Genomic DNA, 24,316 nt, shown 5'->3' with positions numbered 1-24,316 from the left:
TTGTTGTTGTTTAGTGACAAGATTTTATGGTTAGGCAAAACAACAAAGTGTACAGTGAGCTCCAAGTTATTTACTTAGCATCTCACTTTTGATGAGACAGATGGAACCATTTATGGCATCACAAGGTTTAAAGTGACGTCTACTGACATCAAAGAGGTCTCATGAGAATGACTGCAGTTGCAGTTTGCTTCCAAATGAATACACTTAGAAGGGAACTGTAGAGATGAGGTACATTTCCTAGAGAGTTCATGTCATGAAAACATACATAAATTTGTAAAAGAGTCTTAATAAAAAAATACTGTCACCGCTTTAATATCTCCTTTTCTTAAATAAGGCTGGTGTGTCAGTACAGACTGCTGACATATTGCTAAAATTTGAGCCTGAATGTCATCCAAGGAAACCCAGACCACAGTGGAACAGATAAGAAGTCAGATATTGAATTTGTTGATGGACTAGGTTAATTCAACAGTAGTCTCCTGTTAAATAGAGGTAACTGTGCAACAACTCCAAGTCTCTCATCTCCTGTGCATTCCAAAGGCAGAGTTCCCTCAGTTTCTGAATTATGCATCATCACGATGCTGCCAGAGGGGCAGCTCCCTGTAAATTAGCACTAGGCAGTTGGGGTTTTTTGACAGATTTTTAGGTCTTTACTCTTATTTGCATTTAGAAGAAATGACTAGAATTTCTTTTTATTACACTGTAGTTTTCCACTGGAAAGCACAGGCCCTGTCTGCACAGGGCTGGGACTGCTCCTTCATCACAGGGTAGAAGTATAGGTGCTCCATGGACTGCCCCATGGCAGTCAGTGTCTGTTGATGGTGATATCACAGAAGTCTGTCCAAAAGATCTAGGGCCTCAGGGTTGAAGAGGTGTCTATTCTCATTACGGATAAAGTATTCCCAGCATTTCCACAAATGTTTTCCCAGGATACCATTGAAGGGAGGATCTAGGTCTAAGTGATTATCTTCAGATACCCATGCAGCTCATCTGTACCCAGAACCTTGGAAATACTAACAAGTTGGCTGTAGTTGTCCTGTCCAAGGAAGAAGGGTTCTTTTCAAAAGGTCATGCTCACTAACATACAGCCCAAACTTCACATATCCAAGCTAAAATCATACATCTGATGGCCCACAAGAGCTCTGGTCCCTTGAAGTACCTGGAGGCTACAAGGAAATTGTTTTCCTGTGCACGATGGTAGAACTCTGCCAGACCTCAGTCTATCACTCTCAGCCCTTCCTGCTGGTGATCTATCATGACCTTGTGAGGTCTCACATCCCTGTGCATGACTCCTTTGCTGTGGCAGTAACCCAAAGCTTTAAGTAGTCCATACACATAAAACTGGTTATCAAAGTCTATCAGGATCTGGCAAACTTGCTTAAAATCTGTATTATTTATACATTAAAATGCCAAAGCTGGTATCTTTGACACAGAGTCCTTCACAATAATCATATTAATAGTAATTCTTCCACTACAAATGTTCTCCAGAATTTTAACCTCTCATTTTATCTCCTTTATCTTCACTTGAGAATTTTTATGACCACTCTCTCATTGTTGATGATGTTAATGGTCCCAAATACTTCACTACGCTTCCCCTGACCAAGTTTTCAAACCATTTGGTGATCATCTTGATTACCTGTAGAAAGGCCCGTTGGAACCACAAACCTCCACCATCAGCTCAGCCATGCTAAAACTGCAAAGACCTAAAAGGTAGCTAAAGTCTTAGTTCACTAATTTGAAAGGCTTCCTCTTTCTGTTGATATGTCCAGTTTGGGACATAACATAATGAATGCTTCTTTACAGCTCAAACTAATGTCCATTCACCCTTTCAAAAATAATGCAATGCTGTTAGAAAAAAACAAAATGTTAAATATATTTCAATATTTCCATACTTTTCCAATGGTGGATATTTTATCCAAAAAGCAATAGTATCAGATAAGAAAGATATTCTATATTGCCATTCTGAAAAGGGTAAAAACAAGTTGGAAGATAGTGCAAGCAGGCACACACAATGCCCTTCCTGGCGATCATTATCCTCCACTGGATCAGTACATGAATCCCCTTGCTGGATGATCACACATATGCCAAAATGATCATCTCAAAAAAGAATCAGATATCATCATGCTGTTTTAAAAACCTCCAATGGTTTCCCAGTGCAATTAGATTAGACTCCAAACTGTTTCAGTGATCTAGATGGCTCTCCATCACATGGCCCCTGCTCACCTCTCTGAACTCATCCCTTACCACTCCTCCACTTCTGCTCTAGGATGCAGCTACACTGGTCTTTTGGTTCCTGAATGAGACAAGCATCTTTCTTTCCCTGAAACAGACCTTCCTCTTCCCCCAGAACTTCACATGGCTGATCCCCTCTCATCATTAAGGTCTCACCTAAAGTGTGATTACTTCAAAGAGGCTTTCTCTGATCACCCTTACTAAAAAATGGTACCCTCAACTCTATCCCAACTCACTCTCTAGTGTTCTTCATAGTACTTAGGTCTATCTAAAATATTAATTATGCATTTGTTTGTTTGAACATTATTAATTATTGATAACAGAATTCATTGATAACAGACTTTTTTCCAAATTGTTCACTGCTATATATCTAGTGCCTAAAATAGCACCTGGTATATAATTGGTACTTAATAATAAATAATATATATTGGATAAATAGTAGAAATATTTCTGTTTTGGTTAGTACAGTTCACCTGCATTTACAATTGTCAAAACCACTAGGCTCTTATCTCTCCCACTTAATTTTCTGAGCCTCCCAAGAGCAGAAGCCATGTTGTACTTGTCCTTACATCCTACTGCTGAGCCTAGTACCTAGTACATAGTAAGAGTTCAATATTTACTTGATAAATCAACTTGCTGAATAAATACATGGATGGATAGATGTATGGATGGACAGATAAATGAGGATTTTGTTTTTTTTAACTTCATATGATCTGAGCAAGAATGACTCCTGTTGTTATTGCAGTTTACAAATGCAGCCTAATGCATACATGGGAAGAAAGGTATAGTAGTCACGTTTTCTGCACTGCTCAGATTGTTTTACCCAAGGTTTCTCAAGCCTAGCACTGACATTTTTGACTGGATAATTCTTTGCTGTAAAGGGGCTGTTCTGTGCATTGGTTTAGAAGCATCCCTAGCTTCCACCCACTAGATGCCAGTAGCAAAGCCATTACCACTCCTACCCCTGAATCATGACAATCTAAATTATCTCCAGACATTGCCAAATGTCTTTCAGGGACAAAATTGCACTAGTTAAAAACTACTTCCCTTTATCTACTGTTATCCTTTTCCCAGCTGCTGTGAGTATTGGCTGCTAACAAGAGTATCCTTCTCCTGAGAAATGTTCAGTCTCTGGGAGCTACCTCTCTGGGCATTTATGCCTTCCCTCCAAGAATAGTTTTAGGCACTCAATGAATGATGAAAGAGAGAAATACAAGATTTGACTCCCTTTGCCTCTAGCTGAAACAACTGTGAAATGCTGCTCTTCATACTCCAGAGGTCCCAGCAGGATTAAACCAAGACCACTGTTCAGGTAAAACTACCTCTTCACAAAACCCTTCCCCCTGTCTTATCCTACTTCCCTCCCTCTCTTACAGGATTCTCTTGAGGGCATTATTTCAATAAACCACTTGCATAAAAATTCCCATCTCAGGGTCAGTTTCTAGGGAACCCAACCTAAGACATGTAAGAAAATAGGTAAAAATAAGTAAGTAAGTAAAGCAAGCTCAGGCAAGCATTAAAAATATACCCCCAAAATTTGAGAAACAGATTTATTCAGGGTATTCAATGGTATGTGATCTTTCTGCAGAAATAGTGGAGTACAAATTCAGTACTTAATGTGAAAAGTTGACAGAGTATGGATAGGTGTGGAGATATAGATGGCAGGTCAGTGTGCCTTTCAAGATTTTCAACATGTTGATTTCACATATACATTCCTAAATTTCTCCTATATTATGGATGAATATGCAATAGTTATAAAATTCACAAATCCGTAAGACTCTCATTCATCACATATTTTTCACTTGATGTAAAACAAAGAACATGTTTTTCTCCATTTGGAAGCCACATTTTTTCTTCACAATGGCCATTCAATCAAAGTTAAGCAGAATAACATTTCATCTCAAAAACATTGAACATACATATATAATATATTATATATTATATATTATATATAGTATATCATATATAGTATATACTATAGTGTATATACTATATACTATACTACTATATACTACTATATAGTAGTAGTATACTACTAGTAGTATAGTAGTATAGTATACTACTATATACTACTACTACACTATATACTATATAGTGTATATACTATAGTGTATATACTATATACTAGCATATATAGTACATATTCATATAAATATATAAATGTAATATATAAATTATAAATTATATAACTTATAATTATATAATTATTAATAGTATAAATATGTGTTCAATATACAATATATAATATGTAATTAATATATATTACTATATCATGTATGGAGTATATCACATGTTATATAATATAATGTATATGATATATACTATATAATATATACTGTGTAATATACAATTAATATGTGATTAACATGTTGATTATATTAATTTATAAGTATATGAATATATAAAATATATAGTATATATGCTAGTGTATAGTGTATATAGCATATACTATATATAAATATATGTTATTTTTAAGATCCAATTTCAAGTTTTATTTGAAAATAAAAATCCAGAATTTTGTTTCTACTGTATCTTCTGCCTGGAACATCTTTGACCTTATTTTAAAATGCCTATTTAAAAGTAACCCTTCCTTCCTCTGTCACTTCTTCCGTACATTACATTTATTTGTGTTTAATTCATATCATCTAATAAAATTCTCTAGGGCTGAATGAATGTTCTGCTCTTAATTGTGTCATTCCTTGCCTTTAGCCTTATCCAATGTTCATCAAAGAAATGAACAAACAAATGATTGAGGAAAGGTTATTTCAGTGGAGTCTTAAACTTGTTTTCTGTTTTGATTAAAGTTGTACAAATAAATGACAATTCACATAAGAAAAATTAAGAGAATAACAACTCATGTGCAAATGTAATTTTAAGGGATATAACTAATACACCAACCAACTATGAGTGACCCTTTATTAAATTTTCAAAAGTTCTTGTGCCATAAATTGCATTCCCAAATTAATTTTCAAGGAGCTATGATTAAAACAAGGTCTACCTTAAGAGATTTTTTCAGAAGTTCTTAAATGACAGTTTTCAGAAAGAATTATTCAAACAGCTTGTTAAAAATACAACTACCTTGTCCTCACTCTTGCGATTCTGTCCCATTAGATCTCAGGTGGGATGAAGGGATGCTCAGACAGGTCTAGGGACAGTTTCTGTGTTTCATGTCAAGAATTCTCAGGGCATCCCCAATTCTCTGTTCTTCTTGGTCTAGTCCAAGACCCAACTTAACTCCAACAGAGGAGTTAAGAAACTCCTTTGGTCATTCCAAATCTTTATACATCTTCACTTTATACATGTACATATACATATGTGTATATGCATCATATATGTATGTGCATGTGTGTCCACATGCACACACATATGTGTATACATATAGACATCCACACACATATGTGTATACATATAGACGTGTGTGCACATGGGCATGTATATATCTGTGTATGTGTGTATGCGTGTGTACACATATACATATGTTTATATGCATATAGACGTGTGTGCACACACATAGTGTAACTGCCTGATTACAAAGGATGACGTTCATGATTAGCATTTTCTTATTCACTGTTTCAATTGTTTAAGCCTTTTACCCTCTAACTTAGTTTTAAGTTCCTATTGGGAAAGACTAATGAATCCTTTCTTCCTATCTGTCTCCGGGGTGTTGGGCAATTTCATGTACTTTATATTTAAAATATCATTCTTTGTTTAGGCCCAAAATACTTAAAACCCTGCAATCACTTAAATAAAGAATATAAGAAGTATTGAATAGACTGATACATTTTATCAATATAAACCTAAAAAAATGTAAGTGAAAGGAACACTGAGGCGCAAAAGACTTTCTGAGAGAAAAAGCATCTATTTTAAACATGAGGCCACATCTTTGTATTATTCAATTTACAACAATGAGCAATAATTACTTTGGTAATTTTTGTAAGTCCAATAATAAATTCAAACACATTTTGCCCCAAAATAAAGATTATAAATGTGAAGAATGATACCCAATTTAGGAAAGGTGAATCACTTTAACATGTGAATATATGCAATCCACAAGCACAGGGATATCAATTTTTGGCACTCACGTGAATGTCTCTGAGACCACCATTTCCACTTGAGCCAGTTATGACTAATCCTATTGTACTCAAAGAGACACAGAAATTCTCTGAGTTATTTCCATGCCATTTCTAACCACAAGACTAGCATGGAAGCTTCCTCTAGACTAATCCCTAAATATCAGTCATTGTCATAAGTCAGTTTGCTTTGTTTAATGGTGCATAAGCCATCTCTGCCAAGCAATAAGCTCAAGAGGGAGGTGAATTCTGTCTCTTCTTGGAATAGAATCAGGGGCTGGAATGGAAAATACAGTTATTCAGAATTATTGCTATATACAGATATTGCCATAATTTCTCAGTGAAAATTTTGAGATTCACTGATTAGAGTGACCTAAGTCATTCTCCCACCCATGTCAGCAAAAGACAGTATATTCTGATTGGCTTAACTTAGACCTAAGGGTGATTTCAAGTTCCCTGGGGAAAAAAAATGCATAGACCATAAAATGAAAATGAAAAGCTGTTGGAAAGAGGAAAGGGGGAAATAGATGATAGAGAACATCAGTTAAGATTAGGTTCAGCTACAAGAGAAAGCCAAAAATAACAATGGCTTAAACCAAATAAAACTTTATTGTTCCCTCAAAGAAGTCACAATTAGAAAATCTTCAAAGGCTGATAGGGTGGTTCCAGATTCTTTTATCTTGCTGCTCTCCCATATTTCAGTCACATGATCATACCTAACTAGAAGGGAATCTAGGGAATGAAGCCTTTATTTCAGGTGGCCATACATCTACTTATAACAAGGTAGTTTCTATTTTTGTAGGGGGAAAAAGAAAGGATAGAAAGTGGGGGACAAATAGCAATCTCTGCCTGCGATATATGGACTCTCCAGTTGGTTCCCATGATTCCTACCCACTTATGTTCATAGCTTTGTGTAATGTCCTCTTCTTGAGTATGGGCAGGACCTATAACTTCCTCCTAAGCAATAGGATATGGAAAAGATGATGCGATAAAAATTATTAGTATGCATGAATACATTACATAAGATTTAGTATTCATCTTTCAGGAGATTTTCTCTCTCCCAGGAATAGCTGTGAGGAAGGAAATGGCCATGTTGGGAATACCTCATGGCAAGGAACTGAGGAAGGCCTCTGGGAACTGAGGGTGGCCTCAAGCCAAGAGCCAGCAAAAAATGAAACTCTTGGTATAACAACCACAGGAATGAGGAAGGATAAGTGGGGAAGACTCAGATAAGCTGTGCCCAGATTCCTGATACACAGAAACAAAGACAATAAATGTATGTTGTATTAAGCCACTAAGTTTGTGGTAATTTCTTATGCAGTAACATAAAACTAATATACTGACATAGAAGGCAACCAACAGATGTTCACATGCTGCATAAAAGACCTAACTCAGTCCTTAATATATAATAAGAGTTCAATAAATGTTTGCAACGATCAGCATCATCATCACCATCATCATCATATAATCACCATAATTTCCTAAACCTGAATACATCATCATTACCTTGCCTAGCAGCTTACTTGCAGGAATAAAATCCCAATAGGGGAAGCAATTTAATTCATATTGTTTCTAGACTTTTTGGAAGAAAACAAGTTTAAAATTTAATTGGAGTTGAATTTCCATTAGCATTGCACTGGTGATTCTTGTATATCCATCTGCCACTCCATTCCAAGAACTTGCCTCTCAAGGATACAACAATATCTTGGTCATGCCTCATTGGGGAAGAATTGAAAAGAATAAGATAGGACACAGTACTCTAGGGGTTCAGTTAAGAATTGCAGGCAAGCCTTAGGAAATAGATCCATGACTCTATGGAGTTGGGCTGAGGGAAAGAAAAAAAAAAACAAACAAACCAACAATTAGCTAGAGGTTAAGTAAGAAAACAGCTGCTAGAAGATTTAGGTAAAAAATTGTCATGAAGTAGGAATAAAATATTGGAAAAATAATGTGGAAATGTAAGTTATCAATTGCTCTGAAAACTCGATTTATGTATTTTAATATTTTTATATCCCACCAACACTTGCTGTTAGCAGAGTCAATCTGAGCATCTGCTTAAAGTCCTGGTATGTGACAGGAATACCTGGAGGGATTCTAAAAATTTTCAAAACTGAGAGTTACAAATAAAGAACCTTTCAGAGCATTTCAAGATAAAGTTTTTATAAGACCATACAAACCTGAGCTATTTTTAATGGTAATGTGTTAAAGCAAATTAGCATCCCTAAATCAAGCAAAGATTTCAAAGCTAAGCCATTACATATAATAGAGTGAGGCAGAAAATGAAATCTACCCTATGAAGTATATAAAACAAATAGAAGTTGTGGTTACAAGACACCATAAAACAGTCAATAATTCAGAAGATGATTAAAAATACAAGCTCACCCTGGCTGGTGTGGCTCAGTGGACTGAGTGCCAGCCTGCAAAGCAAGGGGTCATTTGTTCCGTTCACAGTCAAGGCACATGCCTGGGTTTTGGCCCAGTCCCCAGGAGGGGGCACTCGAGAGGCAACCACACATTGATGTTTTTCTCCCTCACTTCCTCCCTTCCCCTCTAAAAATAAATAAGTAAATTCTTTAAGAAAATAAACAACAAATTAGTAATAAAGTTCTGGCATGGGGAGCATTCTAATAATGGATCTTTGGGTTTTGGCTTACAGCAACTCAAGAATCTTAGAGGGAATATGAGGAGAATAACTATTACAGTCATACCTCCGTACTTGTTGGCTTCAGAACTCGTCATACCCTGTACTCATCACATTTTAACAAGAAAAAAATGTTACAGCACTCAGTGCTTGCTTGAGACACTTTTCACTTGCTAGAATGTGTATAAGTCACGATGCAGCACCACAAGAGAACATGTTTCATCATTCACTGCTCCTCGGTTTTAGCACTCAACACAAGTTCTGGAACAAATTATGGCTGGTAACAAGATACCACTGTGTACCAAAAAGCTATTTTAGTTTATGTTTATTTTTATAGAAAAAAAATGTAAAATAGCACACTTTCTAAGGAATAAGACCTACCTGAAAATAATTGAAAACTAAAGCATGGAGATGGTAAAAATAGAAAAGATTTATCCCAGAAATACATGGCATTGATAGAAGATATCAGAATTATTATATACAGTTGTAACTACTATGATATTGACAGTGATTTTTAAATTACTGGAATCCATTAGGGTTTATTTTCCTAGATGGTTCATACTTTTCTCTTTCCATTTCATTGAATTTATTGGGGTAACAATGGTTAACAAAATTATACAAGTTTCAGGTGCATAATTCTATAAAACATCGTCTGTGCACTGTATTGTGTGTTCACCACCCAAGTCACATGTCCATCCATCACCATTTATTCCCCATATAACCACCTCTCTCCACCCTCCTCACCCCACACCCCTAGAATCACCACACTGTTGTCAGTGTCCATATTTTTTTTCTTTTTTGGTCAATCTCTCCACTGCCTACCCAGAACCCCCACCCCAACAGCTGTCAGTCTGTTCTCTACCCATAGCCTGTCTTTATTTTGCTTGTCAGTTCATTTTGTTTATTAGATTCCACATGTAAGTGAAATCATATGGACTTCATTTAGCATAATGCTCTACAGGTCTATCCATGATATCTCAAATGGTAAGATTTCCTTCTTTTTTCAAGCCCAGTAGTATTCCATTGTATAAGGTTAGAACAGCATTTTTATCCACTCTTCTACTGATGGACAATTGGGCTGCTTCCAACTCTTGGCTATCACAAATAACTGCAATGGACTTATGGGGCCATACATTCTTTCAAATTAGTGTTTTGCATTTCTCTGGATAAATTCCCAGAAGTGTAACAACAGGGTCATAAAGCATTTCCATTTTTAATTTTTTGAGGTAACTCCATACTGCTTTCTATAGTAGCTGCACCAATCTTCATTCCCACCAACAAACACTTGCTGTTTGCTGATTTGTTGATGATAGCCATTCCAACAAATGTGAAATGATATCTCATTGTGATTTTAATTTACATTTCTCTGGTGATTAGTGACTTTGAGCTCCTTTCATATGCCTTTTGGACATCTGTATGTCCTCTTTGGAGAAGTGTCCATTCAGGTCCTTTGCCCTTTTTAACTAGATTGTTTGTGTGTGCATGTGTATTGAGTTTTATAATATATTAAAAACTGTGGATATTAACCCCATATCAGGTTTTTCAGCAAATTGTTCCCCTTCGGTGGGTTATCTTTTTCATTTTGTTGATGGTTTCCTTTGCTGTGCAAGAACTTTTTAGTTTGATGTAGTCCCATTTGTTTATTTTTTCTTTTGTTTCCCTTGCTGAAAAGATATATCAGAAAAAATATTGCTATGAAAAATGTCTGAAATTTTACTGCCTATGTTTTCTTCCAAGATTTTTATGGTTTTGAGACAAAAATTTCACTCATTAATTCATCTTGAGTTTATTCTTGTGTACTGAGTAATAAGAAGTCATTTTTTGCATGTATCTATCTAATTTACCAATGCCATTTATTGAATAGACTATTTTTATTCCATTGTATGCTTTGACTTCTTTGTCAAATATTAATTGAATATAAAGGCATGAAGTTTATTTCTGGGCTCTCTATTCTGATCCAACATTCTATATGCATGTTAAAGATTTTACTTATTTTTAATTTTTTAAATTATTTTCTTCTTTTTATTTTTTATTATTGTTTATATTGTTACAGTTTTTCCAATTTTCCCCATACCTGTCCTCTATACACCCTGCACCCCACGTCCATAGTCAATCCAGCACCATTGTCCATGTCCCTGGGTCCTTCATATATGTTCTTTGACTGATCCCTTCACCTCTTTCAGTCAGTCCCAACCTCCCTCCACCCCTATAACCACTGTCTATCTATTCCATGATTTTGTGCCTCTGGTTCTATTTTACTCATTAGTTTATTGTGTTCATTAGATTCCCCTTATAGGTGGGATCATATGGCATTTGTCCTTCACCACCTGGCTTATCTCACTTAGCATAAGTCTCCAGTTCCATCTATGCTGTAACCAAAGTAGAAATTCCTTCTTTTTTCTGCTGTGTAGTATTCCATGGTGTAACTGTACCATACCTTTTTAATCCACTCATCTACTGATCAGCGCTTAAGCTGTTTCCAACTCTTGGCTATTGTTAATAGTGCTGCTATGAACACAGGGGTACATATGTTCTTTTGAATTGGCATTTTGGGATTCTTAGGGTATATTCCCACCAGTGAAATTAATGGAATAAAACATAGTTCCATTTTTAACTTTTTGAGGAAATTCCATACTGTTTTCCACAGAGGCTGCATGAGTCTACCAACAGTGCACTAAGGCTACCTTTTCTCCACATCCTCCCCAGTGCTTGTTATTTTTTGATTTGTTAGTGATAGCCATTTTGGCAGATGTGAAGTGATATCTCATTGTGATTTTAATTAAGATCTTTCTGATGGCTAGTGATGCTGAGCATTTTTTCATATGTCTCTGGGCCTTCTGCATGTCCTCCTTGGAGAAGTGTCTATTTGGGTCCTTTGCCCATTTTTTTAATTGGAATGTTTGCTTCCAATTAAAATGTTTGCTTCACTCAACACCTTCCTGGTGTTGAGTCATATGAGTTCTTTATACATTTGGAGATTAAACCCTTGTCAAATATATCACTGACAAATATGTTCTCCCACACAGTCAGTATTCTCTTCATTGTGATGATGGCTTTTCTGCTGTGTAGAAGCTTTTAAATTCAATGCAGTCCCATTTATTTATTATTTTTCTTTCTTTCTCTTGCCATATGAGATATATAAGCAAAAATATTACTATGTGAGATATCTAAAATTTTACTGCCTATGTTTTCTGCTAGGATTTTTATAGTATCATGGCTTATATTAAATCTTTTATCTATTTTGAGTTTATTCTGTTATATGGTATAAGTTGGTGGTCTAGTTTCATATTTTTGCATGTACCAGTTCAGTTTTCCCAACATCATTTATTGAAGAGACCGTCTTTACTCCAATGTATTCTTGTGCCCCCTTTGTCACAAGGTAATTGGCCATAGAGACTTGGGTTATTTCTGGGCTCTTTATTTTGTTCTGTTGATCTATGTATCTGTTCGTATGCCAGTACCAGATTGTTTTGATTACAGAGGCCTTATAGTATAGTTTGATATCAGGTATTGTGATCCCTCCAACTTTGTTTTCTTTCTCAAGAGTACTGAGGCCATTTGGAGTCTTTTTTTGGTTCCATATAAATTTTTGGAGTATTTGTTCTAGATCTGTAAAATACGCTATTGGTATTTTAATAGAAATTGCATTAAAACTATAGATTGCTTAGGATAGTATGAACATTTGATGATGTTAATTCTTCTAGTCCATTAACACAGCATATGCTTCCATTTATTTGTATCCTCCTCAATTTCTTCAGTGTTCCATAGTTTTCTGAGTATGGTCTTTTACCTTCTTGGTTAAATTAATTTCTAGGTACTTTTTGTTATTGTTGTTGTTGCTGTAGTAAATGGTACTTTTTTTATAGTTTCTGATAGTTCATTGTTGGTGATCAAAAATGTCATCAATTTCTGAATATTGACTTTGTATCCTACTACTTTGCTGAATTCACTTACTAGGTTTAGTAGTTTTTGGTGGGCTCTATACTATAATGTCGTCTGCAAATAATGACAGTTTTGCTACCTCCCTTACAATTTGGATGTCTTTTATTTCTTCTTCTTGCCAGATCACAGTGGCTAGAACTTTCAGTACTACATTGAACAAGAGTGGCAAAAGCAGACACCCTTGTCTTGTCCCTGATCTTAAGGGAAATACTTTCAGTTCTTGCCCATTGAGTATGATGTTGGCAGTAGGTTGTTTGTATATGCCCTTTACTATTTTGAGGTATGCTCCCTCTATTCCCATTTTGCTGAGTGTTTTTATCATAAATGGGTGTTGGATTTTATCAAATGGTAATCATGTGATTTATATAATAATCATGTGATTTTTGTCCTTCATTTGTTTATATGATGTATTAAGTTTATTGATTTGCAAATATTGTACCATCCTTGCATCCACAAAACAAATCCCATTTAATCATGATATATGGTCTTTTTAACGTATTGCTGGATCCAGTTTGCTACTATTTTCTTGATGATTTTGGCATCTATGTTCATCAGAGATATTGGCCTGTGCTTTTCTTTCTGTGTTGTATCTTTACAGAAGTACAACCCATGGACATGAACTAAGGAGGTAGGATGCTGGAGGGGGGTGGGTAAAGGGGAGAAAAACATTTGGACAACCATAATAGCACAATCAATAAAACACACTTAAAATGTTATTTAATGTACACAGAAAATATTGTAACACTGTTTCTATATACAAAATTCCATTTCTACAAAACTGTTTCCATTTTTTGTTTTTTGTTTTGTTTTTGTTTTTGTTTGTTTTTGCTGCAGAATTTGTCTGTATTTCTGACATCGGTGACAGAATAACAAGGTCACTATCCCAGCGTTTCTTCCCATGATGGAGTCATCATTGTACAAAGAGATACATGACTACGAAGCAAGACCTTAGGGACCACTAAACTTCATCAACAAATATCACTGACCTTTGTGGAGTAGGGAGATGAAGGAGATAGTCTAATTGTCATTGTTCTCAACAGAATCAATTACCACCCTGACATTGACAATGATAGGTCACTAATGTCATAAATCACCAAAAGCCATGGTATTACCTTCCTGTGAAATATGGGATCAACAAAAGTAGAGAAAAGGAGAGATAAAAGTCCTCAAGTGTTTCTTCCTCTAGATACAGTTTTGTTTGTTGTTCTTCACTCTCCACTAAAGAGGTATGCTCATCCTCAGGATAAAAATCTTCCTAATGGAGTGAACAAAAAGCAAACTGAGGACACATTAACTCAAAATGAACTTTACAAGGTAACTGAATAGAGTTCTTTTTGATACTTTTTTTTCCAGGGGAAATGGTGTGTCCACATTACAGTAGAAAGAATGGGCTTCCTTGGTTACAATGAAATTCCAAATAACACATTAATTGTAATATTTTATGACTTCTAGAAATTTACATTTTCACCACTTTCACAATCAATCCATAAATAAGCAATCTGATGCCATATAATAGAGTTTGTTGTAGTCTTTGAATAGTTTTTAAAATATTGTGAATATTTTTTTTATGCAACAGAATAGTGACACAAGTGAAGACTAATGTTAAAATATCAGGATCCAAAGTGAAATCAAAAAGTCAAGACAGATTTCTGGAGCTACAGATATTGACATATTTTTAATAAAATAAAAATCACTAATACTTGTACTTAACTAGAGATCATTTGAAATCCTCTAAACTCAATCTATTCCCCCTCACTCTTGCATTTTCTAGCTTAGTTCTTTCTATAAGAAATGCCATTTTATACCATATTTTCCACCTTGCAAAACCTTACCCATCCATCCTTTAATGTCCAGTTCAATTCCCATTTTCCATGCTGTCTTCATCTTGATCACCACACTAAAAGTGATCTTTTTTTAATGGGAGAAAGCCTATTTTGTGAAATAATCAAAACAAATTCCAGTGGCACTATTTTATTCCTTATATTATGACTATTATTTGTTATGTGCCTCATTTTGAAAGTAAACACTGAATAAAATTTTATTTCCAGTAGAAAAACAAGAATAGGGCCTTGCAAATTATATTGAAAAGCAGAACAAATGTTTATTGGATGAAATAAAAAATGAATGAATGAGTGGGTAAAAGTATGAAATGATTAGAGAATAGATAAATGACTAATGGTGTGCTATTAAACCTAATCACTATTAGTACAAAGAAGGGAGAGACAAAAAAAAAAGGTTAAAGTAGTTTGGATTTAAAAACTACAATCATGGTGACATGAGCTGAAAAATGAAAAAAAAGGCAAAGAGTAGGTAAACATTAGGGTAGGCACTGGAATGAGAATTAACACATAAAGTCAAAATGAGGAATCTAGACTCTCCTCTAGGATGTGACCTTTCCCACAATCTCCCATGAAAACATTACAATGTTATTTATTTAACGAGAAACTCAGTTTCTTCACTAAAATGTAAACTCTTCAAAATGGACCACCAACTTAAACTGATCAGAGGAAGCAACAAGGTAGGCAAAGTAGACCTAAAGAAAATATGCACTCATAGAATTTTTTTAAATGCACCGGAATTGCTACAAGCATTTAGAAAGTATTACACAAGTTAGAACAGTCTGTAAATCAACAGGGCTGTTCCCTTGGTAGTCAATAAGCTACAGAGGGTGTGGTAGTAATACTCCAGCTCAGATCAAATCTGGAATCTCAAGTTAATGAGAATTTCGTAGCCAGTAAAAATTTAGCTGAAAAAATATCTCATAATTCTGTACCTTCCCCTCAAAAACACTCTTAAAACCCATATTATGGGTTTTCAGATGTGACTAAAATATCTAGAGGTTTTCTGAGAGACATCCTTTATATCCTGTTAAGGTAATTTTCTGTAGCAAATGGTAATGGTGACCAGTTATGCTTTGGTAGTCCAAATAGTTAGAGTTGACAGCAGTGCTCTGGAGAAATTTTGTACACTAGGTTCCAAGTTTTATAATGTCTTTCTGCCAAATATTTTGAAATAAATTTAACATTAAGATTTTCAGTTTAGCCCTGCCTGGTGTGGCTCAGTGGATTGAGTGCCAGCTTGCAAACCAAAGGGTCACAGGTTCTATTCCCAGTCAGTGCACTTGTCTGAGTTGCAGGCCAAGTACCCAGTAGGGGATGCACAAGAGGCAAACACACATTAATGTTTCTCTCCCTCTCTTTCTCTCTCCCCTCCCCTCTTTCTAAAATAAATGAATGAATGAATAAATAAATAAATAAATAAATGCTTTAAAAATATTTTTGGTTTACTGAGCTGTTAATCAAACTTCAATTTCTCTGATACTGCTCTTTTGAAAAAATACAGTGCATTACTTACCCATGATCAGTAACAGTAAGCATGTCCAACCTAACACCTCTATTAACAATCTACAGACACTTCGCCATTCTGCAACAGAAAAAAAGCTTAATTTTCTATACAGCATGAATAAGGGTTTTGGAAAGCAATTTCAGAGCAGATTTCTAGAAGCAACTTCTAAGGGCAGCTAAAAGAAAGACGCTTTTAGCGTGCTTTGATATAGCTATCAAAATTTCTAAATTACATAAATGCATAATTATAGGAGACCATTCTGCATGGCGGGGGCCCAGCTCCCACTCAGAGATGCACAGGACCCATGCCCATGGATAGGTTCTCCCGTGGGGAATCAGGCCTGCATTGTACCTAGGCTGCTTTGAGACTTGCTGTTTGCTAAAATTCCCTCACCCTGAATTGAGGCAGCAAACATGTACTGCATATCTTTAAAGCAACTTCCTAAAATCTATGCTAAACCTTCCAAGGAAGAGTACAACCAGTTCAACCACTTTTCCCTTTGCATGTGCAAATATCCTGCTTCTGTGATGTGATTAGTGGTATCCTCTCCTTTGTTTTCTGTAAAAGGTAACCACCTAAAGTGAACCTGTGCATAGTAAATGAGGACCATCATGTAATGTGCCCAGAAAAGCAATAAAAGCTTGTCAAGGCAAGGGTCAGGGTGCTCTCCCCTTGAGAAAGTGGTTGTGCCATCACTTTTCCTCCACAGGACTCTTAGTCTGTGTGAATTTGTTGTGTCTCATCCACAATGCAGTGGACACTGCTTGCCAGTGACCGCATCACATAATAACAAATCAGGATTTCTAACCTGGGCCTGTATAAAATATTACATTTCCTGGTGAAACTAAAAGAAAACTTGAAAGGCATTTCATTAGCACTTTAAACCTTAGGACATGTGAAAAGCAATTTGAAAATTGTAGCAAGTTAAAAAAATTTTTTTGCTGTTTCTGTCCACATTAAGGAACACATTTTTTATTTACTGTTTTTGTGAGCTTAATTTTTCCCAAAGGAGAAAATAATTAAGTGAGTACATGAATTAAGCCCTGGTGTAACTTCCTGTAACTACTTCTGATAGCTAACGAGGGCACTTTTACAGAATAAACATTGACAGGAAATAAAGACATGTAATTTAGAAACAACAGACTGACACTAAAGCAGACAGTATTCTATTTATGTTACACATTTTTATGTGTAATAAAACACTGAAAGAAATTGTTCTTAAATAATTGAATGTCAAGAACAAAACTGAACAATAATGTCACAAATTAAAAAAGAGGAGGATGGGCAGATAATAAAAAGTCATAGGGCACTCAATTCTCATTGCATTAAATATATTGCAATTGATAATATATTTGCAATAATTCAAACAAAAGTACACAACTAAGATACTGTTACTTTGCAAAGTAGAAGTTGCAAAAGTATAGAGAATAATAATCACATTATAGACCAAGCTCGCACAAGCATGACATTCAAGGTTTCAGAGAAGGTCATATAGTACAGAACACATAGCTGCAAATTATTGTTACCCTTCCCCCATTAGTCTCAAAAAGTGGACACTAATTCTCTGGCCCTTGAATTTGGACCTACCCAGCAACTTTGTCCAACCAGATACAGGCAAAGTAACACTTTAACTTCTGAGGCTGGGCCTGAAGAGATCAGCAGCTTTTACTTTCTCACAAGAAAAACTTCCTTTTAGAATCCAGCAACCATGCAATGAGAAGCCCAAGTCACACAGAGAGGCTATACAGAGGAAAATTGAGGCATTCAGGTCAGCTGAGCATCCAGTTGACAGCTCCAAGTGTCAGACATATGAGTGAGTTATCTTGAACCTCCCAGGCTGGACTTGGCTTTGAATAACTGCAAGTTAGCCAACATTACTTGAAGATTTGAGGTTACACTTTGACTAACCTTTAAGAATCATCACATGTCAAATTTTGTACATATATCAGAGAAAAACATCCACAATTATCTGAATAATCTATTATAATACCTTCCTTTTCCTAACCTGTCTGTGTAAGGCCATTTCTTACATATTTCAACCAAAACAATATATTGCAATACATGGAATGCAGAAACAGACAAGAGAATCCAATTATTCTCATTAAGCAAACCCCCAAAAAGATTTGTAAAAATATATAAACAATGTAACTCATTAATATATTTTATCTGGAAAATATACTTATTTTCCATAAAATTATATATGTTAAAATATGTTTACTACATTTTTATTGAGATATAACTCACATATAATAACATTCACTGTAATAAAGTACATGATTCTGTGGTTTTTATATCCACAAAGTTGTACCACCATCACCACTAATTCCAGAATACTTTCATCACCCTCAAAAGAAATTCTATGTCCATTAACAGTCATTTCCCATTTCCTACTTTCCCCGGTTCCTGGTAACATCTGTCCATTCCCGGGCAACTACTAATCTACTTTCTGTCTCTATGTATTTGTCTATTCTGGACATTTCACATAATCAGTGATCTTTGTGTCTGGCTTCTTTTAGCATTATATTTTCAAGGTTCATCCATATGGTAGCATGTATCACTACCTCATTCCTTTTTATGATCAAATAATACTCCATTGTATGGATATGCTGAATTTTGTTTATTCATTCATCAGCTGATGGACCTTTGGGTTGTTTCTATTTTTTTTTTGGCTATTATGAATAATTATGAGCACTTCTTTTTTTTTAAGATTTTATTTATTTAGAGGGAGGTGAAGGGAGGGAGAAAGAGGAGAGAAACATTAATGTGTGGTTGCCTCTTGTGCACCCTCTGCCAGGGATGTGGTTCTCAACCCAGGCATGTGCCCTGACTGGGAATCAAACTGAGACCCTTTAGTTTACCAGCCAGCACTCAATCCACTGAGCCACACCAGCCAGGGCTAATTATGAGCATTTCTATACAAGCTTTTGTATGGGCATATGTTTGCAATTTTCTCCAACATTATTATTTACTAATATTATTAGTAATTTAATTACTAATTTACTAATTACTAATTTATTTAGTAGTTTAAATATAATAATTATTTTACACACTTTCAAACTATAGTGTAAAATCTACATAAATTCAATGTCTTTGGAGCCTACATTAATTTTTAAAAGTATGAATAAGTCTTGAGACCCAAAACTTAGAAACGGTTATGATGCAGAAATTTTCTACTGCTTCTTTTAAAGAAAATATGACAATACAATTTTTCTCATATTTTCTTTATATTATTGATTCAGAGGAATTCAGAATAATTTTAGCTTTTATAATTCATACTACCTGGACAGCTTTATTTCCTAGATTAAGTTATTTCCCCTTCAGGAGAAATAATTACCAACCAATATAATAAAGTCACCCAAAAGAGGGTACCATGATAGTAGAATATTTTTTCTCTGTAAAGATGCTCAAATGATCAAATGTTTTATTAATTTTTATAAGCTGTGACAGCTTTCTAAAAATATAGAAGTTCGATTTTTATACACAAGCTCTTCAATCCCATTATCTATATGGATTCAGGCTCCTTTGTCAACCCTCAAACCTTTGAGTTAATTTTCTTGACTCCTTTATGCTTGGGAGAGAGATCTCCATCCCAGGCTCTGGTAGTTGGCATTCCTCTAGCCCCTACTCATTGCTCACAAAATATTCTTTTTATTAGGCATTTTGTTCACAATCATAATTCTTGAACCATTAATGTACATTCAATCCTAAGAAACCTTCAAAATTTCCTATTAAAAACACATTCAGCATACACTTTTTTCTAAAAGATATTGTCATAAACATACATAGTTATCTCTTTGGTGTGTTTAAATGACTACGTATGTGGTCAAATTGTTATATTCTATGATCCACAACTACATATGTGCTTCTTAAATTCTGAATTTCTTCAAATTGATGTAGTGAACCAGATGCTTAAAGACTTTAAATTAGGTTTCTATGTGTGATAAAGTTCCAAAGAGACACAACAAAATAGAAAAGTTATCAGAAGATACTTAGTTATTCTCCAATAATCAAAAAGACTATTTTCAAAAATAAGCATATGTTCTTAGGGTAACAGTTTATTCTTTTTGAGGAATGAAAATGAAATCCTCTTTCACTGGACAACTGTCCCATGGAGTGGGCTAGAAATTTCCCTCTGACAGCCAATCTTAATTTTCTCAAAGGTCATCTAATTATTCCTGGTTGAATCTCCATGTGACAGGATAATTTAGAAATACTTCCTAGCCCTGGCTGGTGTGGCTCAGTGGATTGAGTGCACGCCTACAAACCAAAGGGTAGCTGGTTTGACTCCCAGTCAGAGCACACGCCTGGGTTGCAGGCCAGGTCCCCAGCAGGGGGCATGCGAGAGGCAACTACACATTGATGTTTTTCTCTGCCTCCCTTCCCCTCTAAACATAAATAAATAATTTTTTTTAAAGAAAGAAATGTTTCCTCATTAGTGCCAACATCGCTTAAGTGTTGGTAAAAAGTTCACATATATCATTCATTTCAAATGTAGGTTCAGAAAGGGGAAAAAAACTATGCTTTTAGATCTTTGAATACAATTTTATATAATATATATGTATCCAATAAAAAAGGCTATGTTATAATCAAAAGGCATTAGAGTAGCATGAAAATTCAAATCCTTTGGAGTTCAAATCCCGCCTCTGTCTCTTATCACCTTCAAGATCACAAGGAAGTGTTTGAGATGCCCTGAGATTTAATTTCCTCATCTGCGAAAACAGAAGAAACATCTTTGCAACTAATCACCAAAATGCAAGTAAACTGTCTGATAAAATATAGAGGATCTATATATTGCTATCTTTTATTAAACTTCATTACTATTATCACAGTAAAAGGAGGACAAAGTAGACCTATAATGAAATTCACTGCAATCCTGTAGTAGACCATTCTGCATGGCTTGGGTCCATCAGAGATGCATAGGACCTATGCCCATGGATAGGTTCTCCTGTAGGGAATCAGGCCTACAATGTACCTAGGCTGCCATGAGTCTTGCTTTTTGCTAAAACTCCCTCACCCTGAATTCAGGACATTTACTACAAAGCAGCTTCTTAAGAACCATGCTAAACCTTCCGAGGATGAGTGTAACTGGTCCAACTACTTTTGCCTTTTCGTTTGCAAATATCCCTCTTCTGTGATGTGATTACCAGCATCCTCTCCTTTGTTTTCTGTATAAGGTAACCACCTAAAGCAAGCCGATGCATAGTTAATGAGGACCTTCTTTTAAGGTGCCCAGTAAGACAATAGAAGCTCATTGGACTGAGGGCCAAGACTTTTGCTCCCCTTGAGAGAAAAACCAGGCTGTCCCTTTTCTTCCACCGGATTCAGTAATCCAAGTGAATGTCTCATTTCATGCATAATGACGCAGACCTCACAAGCCAGGGTCCACATCACAGTCCCAAGTAGAAGAATCTGGCTATTACCTACCCGCAGGAAGAGCAACCATAATGGTGTTGGAAGGAAAGGTATGACTGCCCTGGATGTTAGCTAGTCAAATATAATACTGTATATCACATGTTGTTGTTCTTGTTTTTTGTATTTGTTTTTTTTTTTTTCAGGAGAAATTGGAGAAAAGACAGCCTGTGAGAAGAAAACCAATGTCTTCTTTCACCACAAAGGACCAGGAAGGGAAACCATTTTTGCCGACATCCCCCCTAATTTTCTCTTACTTGGTGCCTCACCCTTTAATACCTCCTATTTCCAATGTACACCACAAACATCAAATAGAATCATTTTCCTTTAACACCATTTGACCTGCCCAGAAGTGCACAAAATTCCACAACAGTTTCTGAAATCCAATACAAACTCTTGCCCAAGTCCTATCCTACTATTCCTCATGAACTTTATATCACAGCAACTCTGCATTATACTAACAAAATCTTAATTTAAGAATGGATTCAAAGTAACTCTCAATTAAAACTCATTGACTGTATTTTCTGATACACTCACAAGGCAGAAGACAACTCAAGTATATGTGGTCATAATTTATTCAAAATGGTAGTACTTTGAAGTACTGGTTATTTTCCTGTACTGCTGCCCTCTACTATAACTACTGAGTGACCTACACACAATGAAAGTACATTCCACTTCATTTCATAAGATTTAATTAGAGATCATATTTATACTATACATACATATTTATTTATATTGATACCAAAATTAGGGTTTTTTTTAAAACCAATTAGATTAAGAAAGGAAAGAGAATAGTAGTCAAAAGGACTACAGAAACTCATAGCAAATATCACTGTGCTTCTCAAACAATTAGTGGTTTCATTTACAAGCTAGTCATATCAATTAATTTTCAGTCCTTTCAAAGTTAAATTTTGGTACTTGACTCAATAGTGGGTAACCTGAGGCCTTCTCCTCTCCACTGGTCACTACCTTCCAAGAAGGAAGGTACAAAGGTGGGTGAAAACTGTGAGTGTTGTGAGTGTTGTGAGTGTTGGGTATGTGTATACGTATATGCTCATGTCAATATCTAAATACTTTTGAAATAATATTTACTTCATTGAAACTATTAACTTTTTTGAAATTGCTGAATGTTAAAGTTAATATTTAAAATCAATCTGAAAGCAAATTTAAAAGTAAACAATTAGCTATAAGACCCACTGTTCATTAACTATCACTGACATTTCCTAAACATTACCCTATGTAGTAGCCCTAATTAAATGTTATCATGCTTCAGCTCACTCATGTTAGCCTGAAGTTGAGAGCCGTTTCCAAAACAGATGTAGCCCCCCTTCAGGAAAACTAAGTGTCAAGGTCTTCTCTCCAGGATGCCAAGTTAGTGTTTCAACCCTAGAAACTTTCTTTTGCCTACTATGTTTTTTCTCTACCCAATACTGAATGCTGAAATAGTTCTGTAAATTTAATTTTATACTGTCGGTATTATGTTTTCTTTCCTCCTATAAGGAAGAATTAGAAAATGAGAAAACATTCTGCAGGAGCCCAGGATTATTTCTTTTTTCTATTTTTTAAATTTCAAACAGATACATTATTTTTGTTTTGTTTCCTTTAAATTATTAAGACCTACAAAAGGGTTTACAAAGACAAATGAAATGATATATTAAAAGCTAACGTATTTCTAGTAGAAAGAATATACAATCTCATTGTATGTACTTCTTCCTCCCCTCTGATCATAGCACAAGAGGTTTTCTTATTATTATTTCCTTCCTTTTTATTATAAGAGTACAATGCTTGGCACTAAAGTGGTGCCAAATAAATGTTTGATAAGTGAATGAGTAAATAAGGAGTGAAATAACAGTCCCCTCCCTTTTCTTTGGTGTTAAGATCTTCCAGCCCACAATGTTTAATTACTTAATCACCAGATTCTCAGTGAAGTTAAACACTACTTAGCCATCTAATACCTTTAAATTATTAAGCAAACTAGTTCTTTGCAAGCCATTTTCTGAGTTTATAGGCCTTAACCTGGTTTCACTGATATGTTTCTAACTGTACTCCAAATATAAATCTATAGCTCCTTGATTCAAAATTATTGTTCCAGGTTGATTATTATTTAAAGGCTATATTATGAAAAAAGCTTCTTCAGGGCAAAACAACAACAGTAACAGCAACAAGATGTAGAATTCACAGAATCATGAACAGAGCCAAGCCAAGTGCCTGGCTCACAAGTATCTCATCAATATTCATTGAATTGATAGACTATGTGATATTTTCTCCATATTAAAGGGTTCTTAGGTTAATTTTGGGAAAACGTTCCCAGAAATAACAAATAAGGGAACTAAAAAAGGCTTCTATTTTCAATTTAGCACTTACTAGTCATCAAAAAAGATGATGAGAGTTCCTGCCTAAGAATAAGCTTTGAAGTAGAAAGGAGCCCATACCCATTGTACTCCTTCCCAACAGACTCTGATAGGAAGCCAATTGATTCCGTGTCAAAATTGTCTCTGTGTTTAAAATTAAATGGTGCTACAGATGAAGCTTGATAAATATCAGAATATATTCAATTGTCTTTACACTTTTAACTATCTTGGGGAAAAAGGCTGCCTCTGCACTGACATTTTATGTGGATTAGTGACATGCATAATACTGGGCAAAGGTAAGAACAGGAAAAAGAGCAGTGGAAAGGGCT

At 35.2% G+C, this 24,316-nt stretch overlaps 1 protein-coding gene and 1 pseudogene across 1 annotated transcript in view; both read right to left on the bottom strand.

Moving 5' to 3' along the window:
- MACROD2 (mono-ADP ribosylhydrolase 2) overlaps nucleotides 1–24,316 on the bottom strand; it is a 2,133,612-nt gene that overhangs the window by 1,819,369 nt on the left and 289,927 nt on the right. The window lies entirely within an intron of this gene.
- On the bottom strand, nucleotides 693–9,038 carry LOC123814940 (annotated as a pseudogene).

The sequence above is a fragment of the Phyllostomus hastatus genome, unplaced genomic scaffold (genome assembly GCF_019186645.2).
Source record: "Phyllostomus hastatus isolate PE091 unplaced genomic scaffold, TTU_PhHast_1.1 phas_contig_17, whole genome shotgun sequence".
NCBI lineage: Eukaryota > Metazoa > Chordata > Mammalia > Chiroptera > Phyllostomidae > Phyllostomus > Phyllostomus hastatus.
The sequence above is the reverse complement of the archived record's forward strand: the minus strand, read 5'-3'. Positions and strand labels throughout refer to the sequence as shown.